Genomic DNA, 25069 nt, shown 5'->3' with positions numbered 1-25069 from the left:
CTTCTTTCTTTCTTTCTTTCCCTTTCCCCTTTCTTCCTCCCTCCCTTCCTCCCTCCTTCCCTTCTTCCCTTCCTCCCTCCCTTCCTTCCTTCCTTCCTCCCTTCCTCCCTTTCCCTCTTTCCCTTTCTTTCTTTCTTTCCTCCTTCCTTCCTTCCTTTCCCTCTTGCCCTTTCTTTCTTCCCCCCTTCCTTCCTTCCTTCCTTCCTTCCTTCCTTCTCTCTTTCTCTTTCTTTTCTCTCCACGCATTCAATATATTTTAGCGGGATAAATTTTCTACATTTATTGTTCTGACCTATAATTGGTTGAGAATATCCTACAGAGGGTTATATATTCCCATGTTTGGTAAGCTTATAGGACTAAAACACTCAAACAAACCCACAGCCTTGAGGGAAGGTGGGGGTGTGAGAGGAAGGGATATTTATAGGGTCTGTCAATCAGGGTCCATCTGCAAATAGCAGAAACCACTCTGGCTAATTTCAACAACCCTTTAATAAGGGAATTATATGCTTACAAAATTGTTTGAAGGGTTATCGGAAGAGCCCTAGGTTGAGCTTCCAAGAATGACCCCTAGAACAAGATGGTAGAAGTGGCCCACAAAGGGAGCTGTTACTTCTGTCAATACTAGTAAGTTGGGGGATCAGGAAGTACTAGGACCACATTGCTCCTGACACCCACAGAGCTAAGAAACAGACACTGGGACTCCTGCCACTGCTGTCACAGAAGAACCCAACCCATCTCTATTTTCATGTGTGCCAACAGAAATAACAGAAAACAGCAGAAGCGTGGCCTGTATCTTATTTCTGCCTTCCAAATCCCCAGATGTGTTTCCTTGATGGACTCAGAACTCTCGCTGTCAAGGAGTTTAGGAAATATATAGTCTATCATTTTTTATCTGAAGTACTTAGTGAAGCATATTACAAGGGAGTTGGAACGGAGCTGAGTGAGCCTAACTGTGATATGTAACATGGGAGGAGGGAGGGGGAACAACTTCATTTTCCCCAAGGGTCCTGGAGGTTCACTCCCATACGCCAAGGCCAGCTATGAACATCATCATGGGTATAGAAAGAAGCCACATGGAGCATAAAGCCCTCTGGTAGGGTAGGACTCAGAGTATAGAGTGTAAGTCACTGCTGGCTTCCTAGAGCTTACACTGTCTCACCTGAGAAATGGAAACACAGATTCACAGTCTTGCAGGCCAATTATATATATAGATATATAGATAATGATATATCTCTCTCTATATATAATTATATATATATGTGAATATATATATATATATATATATGCCTTTGAAAACAAATGCATTTGGTAATTTAATTTGCATTTAAAAAAATCAACCTTAGATGCCATCCATATGGAGAGATATGTCCAACTCACAGCATCTACTTGTGAGCCTGCTAAGTGCCAAGGAATGCTTTCACATGTGCTTTCTCATTTAATTTTCATAGCACATGAATTCAGAATTCCTGGGCTCTGAGCTCTATTGTATATGTGAGACAGTTATTAAACTTCTTCCAGGGGGCAAGGAGGGACTACCCTTAGTATGTGTGAAGGCGATTCATGTATCCTTACTGGAGAAAGTGAAAGTTGAAATATACGTGCAACTATTTAGAGAAGATGTCAGATTTCCAAAATCAGAATGTGTGAGGAAATTTAAATATATGTCTAACCCATGTGACATTGGACTGCCGAACTTTAATTTAATGGTGTTGCAAAAGAAGTGTTATGACCTTAGTAGTATTGTGTTCTTGTGTGTGAACAGAGCATAGTTTATTTAACCAGTTCCTTATTGATGGGCATTTGGTTGTCTCTGATCTTTTTCTATTGTAGACAATGAAGCAATGACGAATTATCCTGTACATGCATCATTTTGTTAGTGTGGAAGGAAACATATAAAATCTCCAGAAATGGAAATGTCAGGTCAAAGGGTAAATGTATTGCAAATTTGGGAAATATTGCCAATTGCTTCCTATTATGGTTGTGTCACTTTTCACTCCCACTGGCAATGGTTGAGATTACCTGATTCCCCACAGCCTTGCTAACAGAAACTGCTGCTTAACTTTTGGGTTTTTCCTAATTTAATAGTTATCTCAGTTTAATTTCAATTTTCTTTTTTCATATTATTACTTGAAGAAAATTTACTTTCTTTTTATATGTGTAAGGGCCACTTGTATCTCTTTTTCTATGAACTTTCAGTTCACGTACTTTGCTTATTTTTCTTTAAAAAACCAGAAATAACAGAAATTTGATCACTATTTGATCACCAATAATGATCATTATTGGTCTTTTTGTATTGATTTATTGTAATTCTTCATATATTTGGATAATTAGCACTTTGTCTAAGATGCATGTTGCAAATATATCTTTCCCAGTTTATCATTTGTCTTTCAACATTGCTTTGGCATATTTTTCCATGTACTTTAAAAAGTTCTATGTAGTAAAAATTGCTATTTTTTGTGTGCGTCTTCTGCATTTTGAGTCATAGTTAGCTTGTAAAGAAGTTACTCATGTTTTCTTCTGATAGTTTTATAGTTTCATTTTTCAACATCAAGACTTTAAAGATAGTTGCCTTTTTCCTGGTACATGATGAGAGGAATAGATTCAACTTTATTTTTTCCAGGTGGCTACTCGGTTGTCTCAACATTTATTTGAAACTTTTTTCTTGCCACTCTGATTTGAGTTACCATCTTTTCATATACTAAATTTTTGTATGTATTTGGCTCTATTTCTGCAACTTAAATTCTCCTCCTTTAGCCTGTTTAGTCATGCACAATTATTGGGACCTGTTAGCATGTTTTAATATCCATTTGGGATAGCTCCAGCACATTTTTCTTCATTTTTCAAGTTTTTTTGGTTACTCTTGCTTATTTATTTTTTGGAACGAATTTAGAAAAATACTTATCTATTTCTTGGGAAAAAATCAGTTGGTAATTTTATTAAGATCAGGTTAAATTTATAAATTGACTCAGAGAGAACAGACTTTTGTGTCATGTTGAATTTTTCTACCAAAGTATAAGGCATATATTTCCATTGTTCTATTCTGCTTTTGTGTCCCACGGTAGCGTTTTGAAATTTTCCTCATAAAGATGTATATTTCTTGTTAAGTTTATTCTTGTGTTTTATCTATCTGTTGTTGTATTTGCTGTTGCAGATGTGCTTTTCTTTTCCATTGTATTTTTAAAACTAGTATTGTTTTATATGAGAAAACTATTCATTGCTGTATATTAATTTTATAAGCTGCAATTTACTGCATTCTCTTATTAGTAGTAGTAGATTTTCAGTTGGTTCTCTTAAATATATAGTCATATCTTCTGAAAATAGTGACAGTTTTACCATCTCTTACAATTATTACACTTTCTCTCGTCTAATTGTATTTCTTAATATCTTCAGGACAATATTAAATAGTGATAGGGAGCATCTTCAGCTTGTTTCTTACCTTAGCATGAGTTCTTCCATTGTTCTCCATTAAGATTGTTTCTCGTTTCTGGCTTAATAAATCATGTTAAATAAATCATCCATTTATATTTCATGGGGTGCTTTTAAAAATCAAGAATGGGTTTTTATTTTTTTGCAAATCCTTATTAGCATCAGTTGAGATAGTTTTTCTCCTCGGATATATTAATATAGAAATATCACTGATATTAAACCATCTTTTCATTCACAGAATAAACAATACTTGATCATTATTTTAAATGTACCCCTTGATTCTGCTTGCTAATATTTTATTTAATGTTTTTATGTTGATATTTATAAGTGAGACTGGTCTGTAATTTTCTTTCTTTGTGCAATCTTTGCCAGGTTTTGATATCAATGTTATATTTGTTCTGGAACCATTAAGAAATAAACAATCAGATCGAGATTTCTCAGAAAACATGGGCCTTGTGAATTTTTTTAAAAAATTTAATTTCATTTATTTTTGGCTGTGTTGGGTCTTCGTTGCTGCGCACAGGGTTTCTCTAGTTGTGGTGAACGGGGGCTACTTTTCGTTGCAGTGTGTGGGCTTCTCCTCGTGGTGGCTTCTCTTGTTGCAGAGCACGGGCTCTAGGTGCACGGGCTTCAGGAGTTGTGGCACGTGGGCTCTAGAGCGCAGGCCCAGTAGTTGTGGCACACAGGCTTAGTTGCTCCGGGGCATGTGGGATCTTCCCAGACCAGGGATCGAACCCGTGTCCCCTGCATTGGCAGGAGGATTCTTATCCACTGCACCACCAGGGAAGTCCTGGGCCATGTGAATTTAAGCCATGCACCTACGTGAAGCCTAACTGTGGTTCTATATTTTCAGAGGATATTTTTATTTTCCCTCCCATCCACCATCAAGATTGAAGCACGTAAGTTTTCTTACTGTACTTTTCTGTACGCTGGATTTTTCTAGCTCATCTTTTGGTATTTTAGCTTTGTGCATGGGTCTCCTACCCATCTCCCTCACTTTGGGAGGACTTCCATGCTCTAGACATTGGTGGTATGTCAAAATAGAAACTTGAGGTCATAAAAGATGACTTTAAGGCACCTGGCATTGCACTTGGATTTCTCCTTTCACCCATTTGGCCTATGTAACTTTTTGTAATTTTATTGCTAACCTATTCTTAAAACTGAAAACAAATCTATTTTGTCCAGAAGTTTTACTTGTCTTACAGAAAGAAGCTGTTAAGGATATCTGGCCTACCATACTGCTAGAAACAGATATTAGGACTTGCCATATGAAATATCAAAATATTTTATAATACTAAAGCAATTAAAATTGTGTGGTTTTGGCATAGAGATAAATGGGTTAATGAGGCAGAATGGAGACTATAGAAATAGATCTGTCTCTATATAAGAACTTAGTATATATCCTTGCCACTACAACTTTTAGAATTAAATTCCAGATGGATTAAAAAAACCCCAAAGCTACAAAAGTGTTAGATAAAAATACAGACAAATATATATATAACTACTGAAAAGGAAAGATCCTCTAAGTCAAACACACATACACTCATATAAGAAAATATATTTGTAACAAATATTTGTAACCCATGGGGTAGAGAAATTCTCTAAAGCAAGACATACTCATGCTTGCACAAAGAGCTTTACAGGAAAAGTTGATAAATTTGATTACTTCAACATCAAAACCAAAGTGAAAGAATATGCAAGAGCCTAGAAGAAAAGATTTTCATCATATATACAGTAACAAAAAATTACTGTCACAAATCTGTTAGTCAGTCAACAAGAAAAAAAGCAATTCAGTAGAAAAATTGTCAATGGCTATAAAGAAGTAAAACAAAAACCCAATAAAGATATTAAAAGATATGTCCCTTTTACAGTTAATCAGGGATATGCAAATCTTAACAATGAGAAACTGTTCGTTAACTATGATGTAGTCAAGAATTTCATACTGGTTATATCAAGTGAAGGCAAATAGGCAGAAAATTGATTTCCTAATTTCAGTTGGGGATCTAAATTGATATAATCTTTTTAGAGATAATTTAATGATATCAAAATTCTAAAAATGCATACCCTTTTATGTAAGCATGCTACTTACACAGCATACACTGTAAGAATATATGCACTTATGACAAAGAGATTCTATAATAATAAAAATTTAAGACATTATTATTCTATAATAATAAATTTTGTTTTAATTTGTTAAATGATCTATGGATTGTACATGTGCACAAGGAGACATGTACAATAATGTTTATTGCATCACTATTTGTGATAGCAAATAGTCAAAAAGAACTTAAATGATAATGATGAAGGAATGGGTAAAGTGTGGTCTAATCATATGATAGATTACTATGTAGCAGTTAAAAGGAATAAACAGACATGTTTATCAATGTGGATGGATAGCAAATGTAATTTGCATGATAAAAGCAAGCCGTAGAGTCATACAGAAAGAAGCCATTTTTGTAATTTTTTTTTTTACATTTTTTGTCTTTAGTATTAACATAGAATAGATTCTCTCATTCAGTAGTATTTTGAGTATTCAATAAATATTCTATGATGAATTATAGGAAACACAATACTTTGTTGCAGACCTCAAGAAGCTAAGAAAAACAGATGTAATGAGAAATAATATCTACTGGGCCAAGTGCCAGGTACTTTTACAGCTACTGTATTACTTATTTCTCCCAAGTGTTGGAGATGCATATTATTACCCTTTTTTTTTCCAATGGGAAACTAGCTAAATTAATTATATTGCATATACATAATAAAATACCATGAAGAAAGCAGACACATATATAGTCTTTGGTTTAACCATATACCATTCTAAGTGCTCTAGATTACATATACTATCTCACATAATTTCCCAACAATACTACTACTATCCCATTTTACATATGAGACAAGAAGTTAAGTAACATGCCCAAGATGACATATATATATATATATTTTTTCTATGTCATAATGTTGATATTCAGTCCAGTAATTCTCCACTGTAACAGCTCCTTTACTTTGCAGTGAAAATTGATTTGTATATTTTTTGCCTCTGAGTCCTTGTGGGATTTTTTTTTTAATTCAAACAAAGTCACAAAAATTATAATCATCCTCATCAGTTCACTTAGTCCCATGTAATTAATTATTTTTTCATCTTGATCTTTTGTTAGCACTTTTATGAATTCATCAGTTTTCCCTTAGAGTTCTGAAAATGCTTACTAGTTCAGTTCAGCAGTATAGTCAGTTACCAGAAACCTGTACTTGTCAGAGTCTTTTCCATGAATTCCTTGAAGATGAAACCCTTTTATAGGAACATTTTTGCAAAAGCATCAGAGTACACCCAGAACTGTCTGTAAATGGCAAAAGACTTAAAAATGACCACAGTTAAAGATCAGATGAAAGTTCATAATAATGCAATTGACAAGGAAATTTAGTTATTTCTGAGTTATACATTTTAAAGTAATAACTAGAATTATGACTTATAACATTATACCAGAACATATAAGATTTTTAGAAATTTCATGTAGTGTCTGAAACATTTATGTTAACATATTTCCATACAAATAACTCAAAGAAAGTTTAGCATTAGTTGCTTTTTTTGTTTGTTCTTTTTTTATACTGCAGGTTATTAGTCATCAATTTTATACAGTTCAGTGTATACATGTCAATCCCAATCTCCCAATTCAGCACACCACCATCCCCACCCCACCACGGTTTTCCCCCCTTGGTATCCATACGTTTGTTCTCTACATCTGTGTCTCAACTTCTGCCCTTCAAACTGTTTCATCTGTACCATTTTTCTAAGTTCCACATACATGCATTAATATACATTTGTTTTTCTCTTTCTGACTTACTTCACTCCGTATGACAGTCTTTAGATCCATCCACGTCTCAACAAATGACTCAATTTCATTCCTTTTTATGGCTGAGTAATATTCCATTGTATATATGTACCACATCTTCTTTATCCATTCATCTGTCGATGGGCATTTAGGTTGCTTCCATGACCTGGCAATTGTAAATAGTGCTGCAATGAACATTGGGGTGCATGTGTCTTTTTGAATTATGGTTTTCTTTGGGTATATGCCCAGCAGTGGGATTGCTGGATCATATGGTAATTCTATTTTTAGTTTTTTAAGGAACCTCCATACTGTTCTCCATAGTGGCTGTATCAATTTACATTCCCACCAACAGTGCAAGAGGGTTCCCTTTTCTCCACACTCTGTCCAGCATTTATTGTTTGTAGATTTTCTGATGATGCCCATTCTAACTGGTGTGAGATGATACCTCATTGTAGTTTTGATTTGCATTTCTCTAATAATTAGTGATGTTGAACAGCTTTTCATGTGCTTGGCCATCTGTATGTCATCTTTGGAGAAACGTCTATTTAGGTCTTCCACCCATTTTTTGATTGGGTTGTTTGTTTTTTGATATTAAGCTCCATGAACTGCTTGTATAATTTAGAGATTAATCCGTTGCTTCATTTGCAAATATTTTCTCCCATTCTGAGGGTTGTCTTTTTGTCTTGTTTATAGTTTCCTTTGCTGTACAAAAGCTTTTAAGTTTTATTAGGTCCCATTTGTTTATTTTTGTTTTTATTTCCATTACTCTAAGAGGTGGATCAAAAAAGATCTTCCTGTGATTTATGTCAAAGAGTGTTCTTCCTATGTTTTCCTCTAAGAGTTTTATAGTGTGCGGTCTTAACATTTAGGTCTCTAATCCATTTTGAGTTTATTTTTGTATACGGTGTTAGGGAGTGTTCTAATTTCATTCTTTTACATGTAGCTGTCCAGTTTTCCCAGCACTACTTATTGAAGAGACTGTCTTTTCTAAGCTCACAAAATAATGCTGTATGTTATCAAAGAAAAATGTGGCAGGTGGATTAGAAAGACACACATTAAATATCTGAGAGTAGATGCCTATGGTGAAGGGGGAAGAGTGGGGGTAAAGGAATAAAAACCCAAATTGGCTGTAACTAAGGTGTATGAATAATCAAATCACGTCAATCCATTTGTACAACTGAGGTCTAACAATTTTCAAAAAACAAAACAAACAAATTTAAAAAACTCTGATACAACCATACCAGTTCTTAGGTGAGAATTAAAAGAAGTTAAAAAAGCAAAATCAAGGGACTTCCCTGGTGGTCCAGTGGTTAAGACTCCACTCTCCCAATACAGGGGGCACGGGGTTCAATCCCTGGTGGGGGAACTAAGATCCCACATGCCACAAGGCCAAAAAAAAAAACCAAAAACAAGTCAAAGAACCACGTGTACAGTGTAATAAAACATAAAACAAACCTACAAAATAAAACTCTCTTTACACACACATACACACGTACACACACACACACAAATGCATAGAGAAAGTTTTGAAAAAGGTAACTATTGGAAAACTATAAATAGTGATGTGGAAAATTTTCTTACATTATTCATAAAAAATTATAAATAGTATAGGATAAAATAAATGCAGATAGAAACTCCAGGAAAAACAAAAAGCAGTAAGAAAGGAAATCTAATGGTCACTGCTTCTGTAATGAATAATATTTTTACAGTCACAATAATGTAAAGAGGTGGGTTTTTTGGGCCCTCTTTCTCTCACTCTACACAGGTGTGTGTGAATGATGTATATATATATACGTTACATATGTGAGTATTTAATTTTCACCAGGATTTTATGCCCCAAATAGTCATGCCATAGTAAAATTTTTCTCATTTATGTATAGAATATAACTCCCAAGCAGACCATATACTTGCTCTTTTACAGTCACATCATCTCTACCTATCTGAATGTCTGTCTGTCTGTCTGTCTTTTTCTCTGTCTCTCCCCAAATATATATATATATATATATATATATATATATTTATGTATTTCTCAGCTATACAGCAGGTCAAGTTTTTAGAGACTTCCAGGGGTTAAAATGAGAGGAGATAGACAATGCTACTATTGAACAGTATCTGACTCTGTAATTATAACGCATTTATTGCCAAGAGCAAACAGTTTTAATTGATTTTTAGTTGTTCATAACCAACCTATCGGTAAAGCTTAGGAGACCTAGTTATAAACTTGATAATGCAAAAATCAAGTATGGATGACAGAAGATACAAAGTGAAGTGTAGAATTACTGAGTGGATTTGTTGGGGAGCTAATATCTTAATTCTATAAAAAGATAGTTGATGAAACAAAAACTAAAGGTGGGGGCTTCCCTGGTGGCACAGTGGTTGAGGGTCTGCCTGCCGATGTGGGGGACACGGGTTCGTGCCCCAGTCCGGGAGGATCCCACATGCCGTGGAGCGGCTGGGCCGCTGAGCCTGCGCGTCCAGAGCCTGTGCTCTGCAATGGGAGAGGCCTCAACAGTGAGAAGCGCGCGTACCGCAAAAAAAACAAAAAACAAAACTAAAGGTGTTAGGATGTTATTTATAGTTATAAAGGTATAGAGCAACTAAAAGGGGAGGTAGAGGAGGTGTTGGAAAATGAGCTGAGTTTTTCACCTATCATAGGACAGGTTAAATAGATAATGTCAAACATTGATAAACCAAGAAATGGCAGTAGAAGCTTATTTAGGAATATGGAAATACAGCAGAGTGCCTTTTCTTTCCAATAACAAAAATAACCCTAATTCAGTTTGACTTGGATTGTCAGGAAATGTATTGGCTCTCATCACTGAACTTCCAGAGGTAGGGCAGGTTTAAGATTGATCCAATCCAGTATATCTAGCTCTGTTTCCCTGCGTTTCTCTTGACTCTGAACTTATTTGTGACTTGGCCTCTCCTCAGGTTGGTATTAAGATAGCTGGCATTCTAGGTCTTTCCACATTTCCAGGTCCTGGAAAAACTGGTCTCTAGTTCCCCAGAAGGAAAATGAAATTTCCTCTTTCTCTCTCATTTAAGGGTCTTCTTCCATTTTTTATATTCCGACTGAAAATGAACCTATTTACATGGTGACTGATGGTGGGAACAACCATTCTTCATAGAAAGGAAAGACTTGGCCACTTCCATGGTAGAGGGTGAGCTGCTTGGAGCAGGCCAGGAGAATGGCCATGGGCTTGCTTAGACTTAGGAAGTAATTATAAGTTGTTCTTGAGTAGTACACCTGCCTATTATTCTCAACCTCCAGTAGGTGTTATTTTTTTAAACCATTTATTTATTTATTTATTTATTGGCTGTGTCATGTGGCTTGCAGGATCTTAGTTCACCAACCAGGAATCGAACCTGTGCCCCCTGCAATGGAAGCGCAATGGTCCTAGCCACTGGACCACCAGGGAATTCCCTCCAGGAGATGTTATTAATGTTACGTCTCAGTCTCAGTGTTGCTGGGAGAAGTTAGGAAAGAGCTGGTGCCCAGGCTTGGAGCAAAGGATTACAACTAAAAGTGGAATCCCTAACCCCTAGATGGAGATGGTTAGCAATATCAGTCAGCAGAAGGAGCTGGGTCCAGGAGAAAGGTGACCCATGACATGTGGACTAAGAAGAAGCTTCTCAAACACATTGGGGGATATGTGTGGTTATTTATAGCAAGGAGTTTGCTAGGGGCTTGAATCATAATTATGAGTATAATTATTGGGGTATAAAGAGGATGAATGACCAAATTTTATATATGGGTTTCAAATAGATTGGATTTCAACTCAATTTTTCATCAATCCTTCTCCCTCTTGGAAGAATATTTGGAAAAAAATATTCCCTTATTTTACAGAAAGTCGCTCTCCTCTGTAAATGAATTTCCTGGACAGAATCCATTACCTGGCCAGTGGAAGGCTCCTTAGGTAAGACATGAATACCTCCTTGTTCACTTAGCTATAGATTTGATTTTTTAAAAAACCTCTACCATTTGTGTGCAGGTGTGCCTGTTCATGTTCAATCAAAAATTATAGCAAGACAGAGATGGGACCTGTGAGATTCTCCTTCCACAATGCCTACCATTTCACTATGTGTAATTGGGCTTCTAATAAAAGATTCCATGTACCGGTGTTCTTCTAGGGGAGCTTTCTAGGGCAGTTGTGAGGCTGGAGATGTAGATATTCTGGTCAAATATGAATATAATATTCACTTTTAAATTCTGGAGAAGACTCTCTGGGATAGCAATGTATTTCCTGATTCCTAGAGACTATGAATGGAATGGACTGAAACTTGTTTTTGATAGTTTACCTGTTCATCTATCTGAAGGAAGAATGCAAAATCAGATACACTTTCAAGGTCCTTTTCTAGTTCTGGCTTTTTACATATTTAAAATTCAAGAGCACAAAAAAATTTTAAGCTTCCCATTTCATTTTGCCCCCAAGGTACATAAGTTTGATGAGAGCATGGACATGGTAAATGGAAAGAAAAATTATAAACTTGGGTTTAAACTTGTTTTTCCTTAAAATGACAAAGCTATGATTTGTCACGTATTCTATATAGCTTTGGAAGAGAATTCTTCCTCCATTTACTCCTAACAATTACTATATTCAGGAGAAAGACATAGGGAAGAGTGTTTCTAAATAAAATTTTATTCAAGGTTGGCAGACATCGATGTTCAAGGAAATAGGGCAATAATCATTTGTTCCTGCAAAATGCTTTTCCATGGAAGGATCTTGAAGAACATTTAGAAATGGTGACCTCATTAATCCCAGCCACATTTATGTGAAAGAACAGGCACACGTGTGACAATGTTTCAGACAGCCAAAGGGCTGCAAAGGAAAGTTAAGTGATTTGTCAAAGGTCAACATACAGATCCCTAGGAAGAGTTTGACAATTATTTTAATCACTGACAGTGGCTTAATGTGTTTCTCTTCCAAGAATATGGGAAGATCGTCTTAAGTCTTTGGAATAAGCGTCGTCTTTAAAATATAATTTGTTTTACTTTCTCGGATTATGAAAGTAGTACATGATCATTGTGGAAACTTTGGAAGACATAAGACAGTAGAAAGATGGGAAAAAGTGACCATCATCCCACACTCTCAAAACAGTATCTTTTCTTTCTTGTAAGAGCTGGAATGGCTTTGATTTCTTGACCAGGTTCTGACCGATACATTGGATAGCATGGTTCAAAACTTCTATAGCACTACTTCCTGCTAAGTGACTGGGGTCCCTATCATAGATCACATATGCTGGTTCAAGTAGGTCGTTATCAGAAGGTCAGGTAAATGAAAGAAGGCGGGGCTACAGGGAACTGTACAGGTATATAAATGCCTTGTTTCTCCTTTGCCTGAAATGGAGCAAAATTAGTCAGATGAAATTAAACCAATGAAAGACATCTTTTACATGGGCTCCTCTGCGCCATTCCTCCTTCTCTCTGTTATCTAATAATGGCCTCCTCCCATTTTTTCTTGCTATCTCTTCTATTTCTTAAGTGACTTCATCTGTAAGCATAAAAAACTTTTTATGCAGTACCAACTTTAACAATACCAGATTTTGAAACTGGAGCATAAGACAAATGGGCATGATTTTAAAGAGAGAAATTGTAACATTAATGACAATGAAAACTGTTATGAGTCAGAAGGAAAATATTTTCAAGTTTTAACAGATAGCTGTTCAGAATTTATCATGTACTGTGTCAGGCACTGCTGGTGATACAATGATTTTTTTTTTTTAAGATGTATTTATTATTTATTTATTTATTTTTGGCTGTGTCGGGTCTTAGCTGCAGCACGAGGAACATATATTGGGAAGGGCTAAGCAATGAGTTGCCGAAATTTGGAGGAGGAAGAACAGGTGTGAAGGCAGTTTGATTCTTGGAAGAACTGGGATTTGAACTCCCCTTTGAGGATAAGAAGGATTCAATAGGCACAAAAGCCTGGGGAGGTCATCCCAGCAGGAGGCACTGACCTGAGCAGAAGCCTAGAAGCTGGAAAATGCAGAACAGCCTCCGGGTAGGAGCAACAGAGACCAAATGTTAAGCTGCAATGTAATGGAGTCTTTGGCTGAAAGGCAAGGAATAGGACTGATTTTTAAAAAATTACCCCAGGCAAAAGTTCCAAGACCACTTGGCCAGGATAAAATGTGACTACTGAATTTGCTTCCCTGTTACTGGAATTGACACTCCTGTGTTCTATACACAACTCATGCCAGCAGAAATGGTCGCATTATTTACTCTAATGAGTTCTCCTAATTTTTGGATTGTCCAAAATAACGCAAAGAGTGTAACCAGTGAATATATGACAACAGTAATCAAAATAAATACATGGGATGCCCAAGACCACAGCCCAAGGCTATTATTCATTAAATGGGGGAAGAAAAAATCCTACAAATACAGGGTTCTGGGTCCCTTTCCTAAATATTAATTGTTTATTTCATGATGCTCCTCCACTTTAAACAGACCTTAAACCACCCCTTCTTAATATGCTCCCCTAAAGGATTATAAACTAGAAAGGAGGTTGGTTTAAACAAAGTAATCAGAAAGTAAGCAATCTTCTTCTCTTTCTCTCTGGCTCGAAGCTTGTTATGTCTGTTAAGGAACTTTTCAGCACACAGACCTCAAGGTCAAACAGAGGTCACTCTTCTGCTTTTTGAGGTATGGGTGCTTTCATGTTATTTGCTCATTTTTATTGCTGAGAATAACCATCCATTTGCCCACATAACCAGGGCCTCCCCAACACAAAGACTTGAGAGTGGGCTCTGGCGGGGGAGGGGGGGTTAATCCCATTCAACACAAAGCAAACAAGTTCAAATCTCATTAAATGTTGGACTTTGAAGCAAGAATACAAATATTTCCAATTTAGAAAAGGAAGATAGAAATGTGACAGAAGTATTCTAATTATTTAGTGGAATAAATCGTACCAACATGATCCTAAAACTGTCAACTTGGTGGAAAAAACAATAAAACTCCATTAATAATACAACAGCACTGCTTACTTTTTCACATGAGGAAAATTCTATTATAACAGCCTGAGGCTTTTAAATTGCTTTTGTTCTAGATCAGTGGAATATTGTTATAAAGAATATATTGCTAGCAATGATGGTTTGGATCTGAAGATGAAAACAAGCTGATTTTTTAGTGTGAACCAGAAGAGATGGTGGTGGTTGCACATGAGGCCGTGTGTGAATAACCTCCTTTGTGCAAAATTTTAAAAGGTAGACCCTTCATTTGGGCACACATCTTGGTGAGCAGAATGCAGGGTGGAATTCAACTCCATTTGTCCCCTCAGCCAGGGCACAGCTATACAACCTTCTGCAGAGGCCCTGGTGGCATGAGATTGTTCTTTTAAGACCTATTTATAAGTTATCCTCTGAAATTATTTTCCTTGAGTCTACCCCAGGACAGGCCTCATCTATGCCTCCTTTTTAGTTATAAGGTCCTCTATGATAGAATTTCCCATTTAAAGATTTGGACCAATGTTTTTTTCCCCTGGTTTTGGAAGCACTTTAGATTCATCCTATAAGGGTCTTGTAGGTCTCTCAGTTACCAACTGTGGCATCTTGGGGTAAGTTAGGGTTTTTTTTTTTACTCTCTTAGCCTAGCTTTCCTTAACAAGGAACTATTAGTTCACTGGTTCCCAAAAAACATTTTGTAATGTCCTTTTTCTATACCAAAATGAAATTCATAGGTAATATGATCATTCTACACACAAAATTTTTAAATAATTATAATGTCCACATATAAAGGGGAAAGAAAAGAAGAGCTGTTTATCATAAAACTATATAAAATGCAGAGGCCTAACTATAATAGAAAACGTAATGAAGTTGTCAATGCTGAGCAAAAGAAAGTTAGAATCTTCTCTCAGTTTAAATAGTAGTTTACATTCCTGGAAAAATCAGTGTAAACCCACAATACACTTTGTGATTATGTGGAAAAGAGTTAGGTGCTAGTCTTGATCATTAGAACAGGCTTTCCACCCATATAAATGGGCTTTTGAAAGTTGTGCGGAACATTCATGGAAATTGTTTGGTGGGTAGTACTGTCTCATACATGGAAGGAGGTATAGCACCCCTGGTCCCAATCTCCTAATGCCAATAACGCCTGATCATTGTGATAATCAAAAATCCCCCCAAATTTCCACAACATACCTTAGTAGGGATGTATTTCTCTCATTGACAACCACTGGCTTAACTAGTCTTGAATCCAAGAAGCCTGAAAAACTCAGGACCAGAAAAGGCCTTCCTCAGTGAAGATTTTACTACAACTTCCACTTTCCTTCAGCCTCTCCCAGGGATTCCAGCTCTTAGGGGAAGGGAACACAGCTGATGTGACAATTGGCCAGGACCAGCCCTGAAAGGACCTTGAGGAAGGCAAATGATACCTCTACCTTCTCCCCACTGCATCTCCTCCCATCCCTACAGAGGTTTTCCCACTTATTCTTCCCTCTCAGGCTTTCTCCCTATCAAAAATCACTTTCAGAAGTAGAGATATGTTAGCGATTTATACTTCCGTGTGAATATGTGTTAATTGTACATCTCTTAAATCCAAATGGTTTATGAGCATACAAAAAGGTGCTCAGCCTCACCAGAAATTAAGGTAGTGAGAAATTTATAATACAAATGAGATACTATTGATATTTCATACTCATCAGGTTGGCAGAAGTCTAAAACTCCAACAATACCAAATGTTGGAAAAGAGTGGGGAAATTGGTACAGCCACTTTGGGGAGCAATTTGATTTTATCTATTAAGATTGGAAATGCTCTTAATCCTACATCACAGGAAATTGACTCAAGTCTATTCCTTAGAGGAAAACTATTTGTTTGTACCTGAAGATATATATGTTTGTGGCAGCATTACTTTTAGTAGTGAAAAACTGAATCAGCTGGAAATATTTAAATGCCATTAATGGAAGATCAGATTCATATATCACTGTGTATTCATACAAGGGAATATTATACAGCAATTACAATGATGAATCACAGCTTTGTGTCTGCACAATGATAAATCTCAAAAACAATGAAGAAAAGCTAATTGCAGGGTATGTAGAGTGTGACACCGTTTAAATAGTTTAAAAACCTGCAAAACAATGCCATATACTGTTTATAGATACATGAATATGCAGTAAAAGCATAAAGCATGTATAAGAATGATTAATTATTCATGATCTTGGTTATTTCTGAAGAAGGAGAAAGTATGAGATTGGGAAGAGGACACACAGAAAGCTCTCAGTTGTATCTGCAATGATTTTGTTCTCCAAAAAAATATCTAAAGGAAATGTGGCCAACTGTTAAGATTTAATTTGCTATAGATAGTGCTGGATATACTAGGTACTCATTATATCTTTTACATATTTCGATGAGAAATAATACCATAATAAAAATAATTTTTAAAAGTGATGCATCTTTAAGGGGTATTTGTATCCTTGATTTAGCAGATTCTTCATGACCTTCTAGGCACCAGGTGCTGAGGGAGAGAACTCAACAATGAACAAGATAGCTCCCAGTCTCAGATGGTGGGTCTTAAACTTTATTGTGCATCAGGATCACCTGGAAGGCTTGTTAAAACACAGACTGCTGGGCCCAACCACCAGAGTTTCTGATTCAGTTAAGTCTAGGATCAGGCTTGAGAATTTGCATTTCTGACAAGTTCCCAGGTGATGCTGATGTTGCTGGTTCGGGGACCACATGTCTCCTGAAGTTGTTTTAACACTATTGTAGAAGGACTTTATTCCTGCTATAAGGATTCCAAGAACTGGTGGGAGAAGTATATTTTCTGGACAGCACGCTCTGCCAGGTCTCTAAAGCACACTCATGCTGCCCGCCCTGGGCCACAAAGAGCACATCATCTTCCTGGCGTCTCAAGAAATGTCACTGCCTCCTCTTACCCCTTCTAACTTGTGGTTGTGTATCTTTCAATTTCTTCCATTAAAACTTTAGGTCCTCTATACATCCTATTTGTTGTACACCCTATACAAAATGTCAACAGCAGTTATTCTCTGATATTGGAATTATGGTTAATTTTTAAATCTTTTTGCTTGTCTGCATCACCTAACATTTCCATAATGAACATTTTCATTATGAACAAGAGTTAATTATATAATAAGGATATTAAAGTAAAATAAATGTATATCAAATCGTGTTAGGCTCTGTGATGCGGGCACAGGTGCTAAGAAGTAGTACGGATATGGACTTGCCTTTAAGAGCTGTATGATCTCATTCATACCTACATTGGAAAAACATTTAGCAATAAGACAAGCTATTCAGGAAAGTGTTCACCGAGAACTAAATGTACAGTTGGCAAGTACTTTGGAAGGAAGAGATGACTAGGCTGAGTGGCCCTAGAAGGAGCATTTGGGCCCAGCCTTGGATGATAAACCTGCCAGAGAATAAGCAGAGGGCGAGGCAGGATGCAAGGGTCTCTGCAAATCCCCAGTATACGTATAGGTGCTCAGTGAACACTGAAGAATCGAACACTTATTGAACTCATATAGAAACTTCACTCAGGCACAAGTACATTCAGCATAACAGTGGCTCATACCCAAGACACATAAATTGAAACCAAAATTAATTTCATTGTGGGTTTATGACAAGTCAAGAATGGGAGAAAATGTCATCTTCTTTTATGTGATTTCTTCACTGATGATTACGTCTCAAAAGTGCATCTGTGGGTTTGCAAAGAAAGACCCATCTGGACTGGACACCTCTTAGGTGTGTTCTCCTCCCCTTTTGCCCTTAATTAAGATGGGGGAGTTCTTATTGGTCTTGTAGATCCTCTGTGCAAAACCTTACTGGTCTTCTAGTTCCTCTGTTCAAAACCATACTTACCCTAAAGGAGCATCTCTTCACCTCTTTATGTTTGGGTGGATTATATGTGTCTCTGTGTTAAAAAAGCCTGGAGGCACCTACTTCTGGACAAGATGAAACAACAGGGTCCAAATTTATCCTTTTGCCTTAAACAACTAGAAAAGCAGATTAAAATATATGAAAAAATAGGGGCGGAGGTATAAGCAGGGGCTGGACGGAAGAATTACAAAGGTGCATGAGGAAACTTTTGAGACTGATGAATATATTCATTATCTTGATTATGGTGATTCTTTCGCAGGGGTCTACATATTTCAAAACTTAGACTATATACTTCAAATATGAGCAGTTTTTGTGTGTCAATTATATCTCGATAAAACTTTTTAAAAGTACTGGAGAGAGAGAGAAAAAAAAAAGCCTGGGAGCACAGGTACCATCAAAAAAAATACTCCCGTGCCATTAGTTGGATAGTTTCCCTTTCTTTTAGCAGATTTTAAAAATTACGGTTAAGCAGAGGTGAATATACAGAGAACAATAATCCTGCGCTATTTAATTGAATCATTTCCCTTCTTTTTCTCAGATCTGTTATTCATGTTAAGCAACGGGGTTGCTAATGAACTTAAAGCTTCTGGACCCTCACTTACAAGTTCTTTCCAAAGTTCTATAGCTGATTTTCTGTTTGTAATTGTGTTTTCTTTTTTAAAAAAAGAGGCCCCAGACTTCCCTGGTGGCGCAGTGGTTAAGAATCCACCTGCCAAGGCAGGGGACACGGGTTTGATTCTGGTCAGGGAAGATCCCACATGCTGCGGAGCAACTAAGCCCGTGTGGTGTGCCACAACTACTGAAGCCCGTGCACCTAGAAACTGTGCTCTGCAACAAGAGAAGCCACTGCAATGAGAAGCCTGTGCAACACAACGAAGAGTAGCCCCCGCTCGCTGCAACTAGAGAAAGCCTGCGAACAGCAAGGAAGACACAGTGCAGCCAAAAATATAAATAAATTTAAAAAAAAAAGAGGCCCCAGATTGTATAAGATTCAGACTCCATGAAACCTGGATGCAACCCTACTTTTTTAAAAAAAGATTTTAGGGCTTCCCTGGTGGCGCAGTGGTTCAGAGTCCACCTGCCGATGCAGGGGACACAGGTTCGTGCCCCGGTCCAGGAAGATCCCATGTGCCGCGGAGCGGCTGGGCCCGTGAGCCATGGCCGCTGAGCCTGCGCATCCAGCGCCTGTGCTCCGCAATAGGAGAGGCCATAACAGTGAGAGGCCCGAGTACCGCAAAAAAAAAAAAAAAAAAAAAAAAAAAGATTTTATTAAAGGTCTTTATAGAGCAACATCAGACTCCAAATCCAGCTGCCAAGGAGACTGTGTTATGCAGTGGGTACTTGCTGGCATGGCAGGCGTCTATGGCTTCCCTCCCTCTGTTCAGGGATGGGGAAGGTGACAGGGGGCAGTGTCTCATCTATGGGTTCCACCATGCTCAGTGGTCAGGCAGGGGCTTCTTAAGGGCCAGTCTTTCCACTTGGGTCCCAAGGCAGCATGATCTTCACTTTGATGCCCAGCACACCCTGTCTGAGCAGCACATGGCACCCGGTGGTGTCTGTGTAGAAGCTAACAGGGTCCTCACTGTGGGTCATCAGGCCATCCACAACTTCATGGATTTAACCCTCTGTCCTTGGAGTTGCCCAGGGATTACGACCTAGCAGCCCTTGTCCCCACTCTCCATGATGACCTTCAGCACACCACAGCAAGCCCTCCTAGAAGTGTGTACTGCAGATCCCGCCTGGGTGATGTGCACAGAGCTCTCGTATATTCCTTTTCCTCCTAAAGCTCTACACTGCCCTCAGGGAAGCCAAATCTCTTCTGAAGCACAGCGGTCAATTCCTGGATCCGCCAGCCCTTCTCACCAAGAACATTGTGCGTCCTGGAGGCCAAGATAATGATTTCCGTCCTGGTTTGTGTAAATCGGACTTCAACTCCAGAGTAGTCATCTTTGGCCAGCGCCCGAGTGAGACGCTTGTTCAGTTCAACCTTGAGGACGCCATCAGCGACATCTTGGAAATTGACACTGCCATCTTGCCACCTGGCAGCACCTTAAGGAATGGCCCAGTGCTGCTGTTAAATGACCTAAGGAGTGTGATGTGAGCAAATGGTTCCCACTACTATTGCAGACAGAACACAAACACCCAAAGAACTTTAGGACTATGGTGGCCTAGAGCACCATTCTCTCCTTGGATAAGCCTTTGTGTGGACTTGGTAACAGCAGCTGAGGGGCTGTGGATAATACTTCAGACTTCCTCACTTTCTTTTTCATCAATTGCTCTATCTGGAGGGACCCAAGTGTGAAGGAGAAAAATGACCCAATAAATACAATTCAGCTTCAGCAGCTTCAGAATGCCCATTCCCTGTCTCCTCCGTCGGCTCCAGAATTGAACAAGCAAGGTAGGAGAGGAGAGCTTTGCCTCAGGTGCTCTTTGAGACTCAACATTGGAGAATTTCAGTTCCAACACCTCCAGAGAAGGTGTCTTGAAATGATCATGGAAATAGGATCTTTTACTACATGTGGGCCACATTTCACACTGTTCCTGAGTAGAATATCCTTGCTCTGCCTCTCTGTCAACCAGATCCCACTGGTTCCTCAATACAAGCTCAGTGCCTCCCTCCTGGAATTGCCTTCCCAGATCTATCCAGTGTAGAGTGAAATCTTCCTTCCCTAAACCGAGCACTTAAGATATGACAATTCTTGAAGCTGTTAGGAGTTTAGACCCAAACTCCTATAACCATATGATCTTGGGTAAGTGATAATTTTTCTGAGCAGAGAGTCCCCAATAATCATTCATTTTCCACACTAATATGTGTTAATTTTATTTATTTATTATTATTATTTTTTAATGGTTAATTTTATAATTAAAATATTTTATGATGGCAATAACAATTCGTACTGATGTCACGGAGCCGGCATGAAGCTTAACTAAGATAATATATGTAAATATCTTTTGTAAACTATAAAATGCTGTACAAACATAAGGTACCGGCAGAGGTGATATTCCAAATATTTAATGACCGGTAGGCACTGGCCTTGACCAATCAGAATAGTTTCAATCACAGCACTGGAGCTAAGTCCAGTAAACTCCTTGTGGTGTCAGACATTAACTCTCTAGTAGCTAAATTAAAGGAAGGTTTGGGGTTTCCTGGAGGAGAAGCTAAAGTAAAGGGGGTCTAGTGGAAAGAGACTCAGGGGACTAGGGGCTATATTCTTTTTCAGATTCTCTTCCCTTATAGGTTACTACAAGATATTGAGTATAGTTCCCTGTGCTATAGAGTAAGTCCTTGTTGGTTATATATTTTATCCATAGTAATGTATATATGTTACTCCCAACCTCCTAATTTATCCCTCCCCCCACTTTCCATAAGTTTTTTTTCTATGTCTGTGAATCTCTTTCTGTTTTGTAAATAAGTTCATTTCTATCATTTTTATTTTTTAGATTCCACATATAAGTGGTATCATATGATATATGTTGTTGTCTGGCTTACTTAGTACGATACTCTCTAGGTCATCCATGTTGCTACAAATGGCATTATTTCATTCTTTTTTATGGCTGAGTAATACTCCATTGTATATATGTACCACATCTTCTTTATCCATTCATCTATTGACAGACATCTAGGTTGCTTCCACGTCTTGGCTATTGTAAATAGTGCTGCAATGAACATTGGGATACATGTATCTTAGAAAATATTTTTGCCTGGACAAAAATGAAGCAGGACACATAAAAATTTGTGGGGTGAATTAAAGCAGTTCTTAAAGCAAAATTTATAGCATTATAAAATAGCTTACCTTAGAGAAGAAGAAAGGTCTCAAATCAACAACTAAGCGTCCATCTTAAGAAACCAAGGAAATCAAAACAAACCAAATGCAAGCAGAAAGAAGGAAATAATAAAGAGCAGAAAAAATGACCTTGAAAACTGAAAAACAATAAAGAAAATCAATAAAATCAAAAGCTGATTCTCTGAAAACCTCAATGAGATCGATAAACTTTAGCCATACTAAAAATTTAAAAAAATAGAAGAGACACAAATTACCAATGTCATTAAAGACCCCACAGATATTAAAAGGCAGTGCTCTGAACAGCTCTATGCACATAAATTCAATAACTTAGATGAAATGGACCAATTCCTTAAAAGCCACAAACTTCCAAAACTCACACAAAGAAGAAATAGGCAACATATATATTAAAGAAATGGAATCCATAGGTAAAAACCTTAAAAAAAAAAAAAAAAACAACCCTCCAGGCCCAAACGGTTTCACTGGTAAATTCTACCAAACTTTTTTTTTTTTTTTCTGGTATGCGGGCCTCTCACTGCTGTGGCCTCTCCCGTTGCGGAGCACAGGCTCCGGACGCGCAGGCTCAGCGGCCATGGCTCACGGACCCAGCCGTTCCGCGGCATGTGGGATCTTCCCGGACCGGGGTACGAACCTGTCTCCCCTGCATCGGCAGGCGGACTCTCAACCACTGCGCCACCAGGGAAGCCCTACCAAACTTTTAAAGAACAAATAGCACCAATTTTACACAATCTCTTCCAGAGAATAGAAGGGAAGAGAACACTTCCCAACTCATTTTATGAGGCTAGAATTGCCTTGATACCAAAAAACTAGGCAAAAACAGTACAAGGAGAGAAAACTATAGACCACTGTCCCTCATGAACAGTACACAAAAATCTTCAAAAAAAAAAATACTAGGAAATCAAATCCAGCAATATATAAATAGAATACTACTCCGTGACCAAGTGGGGTTTATCCTAGAAATGCATGACTGGCTCCAAATTCAAAAATCAATCAATGTACTTCACCATATTAAAAAACTGAAAAAGAGAAATGACATGAGCATATCAAACAATGCAGAAAAAGCATTTGAAAACATCCAGCATCGATTCATGATAAAAACGCTCAGCAATATAGAAATAGAAGGAAATGTCCTTAATTTGATAAAGCCCATCTACAAAATACCTACAGTTAATGTAATGTTTAATGGTGAAACACTGAATGCTTTCTCCTAAGGTCAGGAACAAAGCAAAGATGTCCTCTATCAACACTCCTATTCAGTATAGTACAGGAAGTCCTAATCAGTGCAGTAAGGCAGAGAAAGACAGTAAAGGCATACAGATCAGAAAGAAAGAATACTGTACCTATCTGCAGGTGACATGATTTTCTACATAGAAAATCCCAAGGAATTTACCGAAAAAGTCTTAAGTTAATAAATGAGTTTAGCACAACTGCGAGAGATAAGGCTAACTCACAAAGAAGATTATATTTCTACATGCTTAAACAATTTGGAAATCAAAATTAAAATATATATTTCATTTAAAATCTTTAAAAGAGAAATACTTAGGTATAAATTGAACAAAACTTGTGCAGGATCTGTATGCTGACAACTATAAACACCGAGGAGAGAAATCAAAGGACAGAAATAAATGGAGAGACATACTGGATTCATGGGTTGGAAGATCCAATTTAGTTGAACGTGTCAATTTTCTCTGAAGAAATCTATAGATTTAATACAATTCCAATCAAAAGTCCAATAAGATTTCTGCAGATATAGACAAGCTGATTCTAAAATTTATTTGGAAAGTTGAAGGGACCAGAGTAGCCATAACAATTTTGAAAAAGAAGGATAAAGTGGGAGAAATCAGTCTACCTGATTTTAAAACTTACTGTAAAGGAACAATAATTAAGACACTGTGGTACTGGTGGAGGGATAGAGACATAGACCAATGGATCAGAATATATCAAGCAATGGAGTCACAAAATGTCAGTTGTTAACAAAAGTAAAAAAGCAATTAAATGGAAAAAGGATAGCCTTTTCAATATGTGATGTTGGAATAACTGAACATCCATATGCAAAAGTATGCCACGAAAAGCTAAAGACAAAAAAAACTTGACCTCAGTCTCACATTTTATACAAAAATTAACTCAAAAATAGATCATAGATGTAAAATGTAAAACTATACAACTTTTAGAAGAAGAAATAGTAGAAATGTTTATGACTTGGGATCAGGGAGTTTTCTTAGACTTGATATTAAAAGCACAACTCATAAAAGAAAAAAAATTGACAAATCGGACTTTATTAAAATGAAAACCTTTTGCTTTGTGAAAGACACTAAGAGAAAGAAAAGCTATAGACTGGGGAAAAATATTTTCAAGTCACATATCAACAAAGGACTTGTATCTAGAAAAACTCTTAAAACTCAATAGTAGGAAAACAAACAACCCAATAAAAAATGAGAACATCTTGTTATAGTTTAATTGTTATAATCCTTAAAACAAAGGTACCTATCCTGATACGAAACAAAGACCAATGCCTTTTGTTTGTTTGTTTTCAATGCCATTTTAAAATATAGTGCTTTCTGGATAATTTACATTACTGTAGATGGGAACAAAGTAATCGAGGTTTAAAATTAATTCTGTTTAATATTATAGGAAAAGTATAAACTAAGCATTTTATTCACTTCAGTTTGATTTAAGTGATCAGCTCTTTTAGAAAGCTTTCCTTGACCCTTAAGAATATGAATTCCGTATTCCCCCACCGTGCTTTGCCAGGTTCCTGTGCATATCTTTATCACAGCACCTTTCTTATTTTACAATATTAACCTGTCTCCTAAGGTTAAATCTCCTAAGATTTCACTTTATTCTTAAGCCCTAGCATAGTAATTGGAAGGTAGCAACGACTCAGTGTGTTTGTTGAACAATTAAAGACTTGTAAAGAATAAATAAAAATTATTGATGAAATAATAAAATAGCAACAACACTAACAAAATCTGAAAATATTAGGATGCTTTTAGAATGGTCCCTGACACATAGTAAGTATGCAATAAATGCTCATTTATTCAACAAATATTATTGTAGTTTTCCTACAATGTATGAAGCACTGTTATAGTTGATAGATAAATTACATGCATTTTCAGTTATAGCCCTTAGAGCAAAAACAACACAGACTAAAACCCCCGCCCTCATGGAATTTACATTTTAAT

General features: G+C 37.1%; 1 pseudogene; it reads right to left on the bottom strand.

Moving 5' to 3' along the window:
- Positions 1–19410: 19410 nt before the first annotated feature.
- Positions 19411–25069, bottom strand: part of LOC115860574 (small ribosomal subunit protein uS3-like) — a 28499-nt pseudogene continuing 22840 nt past the window's right edge.

The sequence above is a fragment of the Globicephala melas genome, chromosome 11, assembly GCF_963455315.2.
Source record: "Globicephala melas chromosome 11, mGloMel1.2, whole genome shotgun sequence".
Taxonomy (NCBI): Eukaryota; Metazoa; Chordata; class Mammalia; order Artiodactyla; family Delphinidae; genus Globicephala; species Globicephala melas.
Note: the sequence above shows the minus strand (reverse complement) of the source record. Positions and strands in the feature narration are given on the sequence as shown.